This window comes from Schistocerca cancellata, chromosome 7 (genome assembly GCF_023864275.1).
Source record: "Schistocerca cancellata isolate TAMUIC-IGC-003103 chromosome 7, iqSchCanc2.1, whole genome shotgun sequence".
Taxonomy (NCBI): Eukaryota; Metazoa; Arthropoda; class Insecta; order Orthoptera; family Acrididae; genus Schistocerca; species Schistocerca cancellata.
In genome coordinates this window covers 179,466,712-179,467,086 of record NC_064632.1, presented here as the reverse complement: position 1 = coordinate 179,467,086, position 375 = coordinate 179,466,712, and the positions used below count along the sequence as shown (strand labels likewise).

The 375-nt window shown below is 54.9% G+C and overlaps 1 pseudogene; it reads left to right on the top strand.

Annotated features, from left to right (window-relative positions):
- Positions 1-118, top strand: LOC126093797 (5S ribosomal RNA; annotated as a pseudogene).
- The last annotated feature ends 257 nt before the right edge of the window (positions 119-375 follow it).

The following is a 375-nucleotide window of genomic DNA, read 5'->3' as shown; positions in this document are numbered from 1 at the left end:
GGCAACGACCTTGCCGCAGTGGCTACACCGGTTCCCGTCAGATCACGGAAGTTAAGCGCTGTCGGGCGTGGCCGGCACTTGGATGGGTGTCCATCCGGGCCGCCATGTGCTGTTGCCATTTTTCGGGGTGCACTCAGCCTCGTGATGACAATTGAGGAGCTATTCGACCGAATAGTAGCGGCTCCGGTCAAAGAAAACCGTCGTTAACGACCGGGAGAGTGGTGTGCTGACCACACGCCCCTCCTATCCACATCCCCCTCTGAGGATGACACGGCGGTCGGATGGTCCCGATGGGCCACTTGTGGCCTGATTACGGAGTGCTATGCTATTGATTTTATACTTTTGCATTTTTCCGAGGATTGAAAACAAATAATT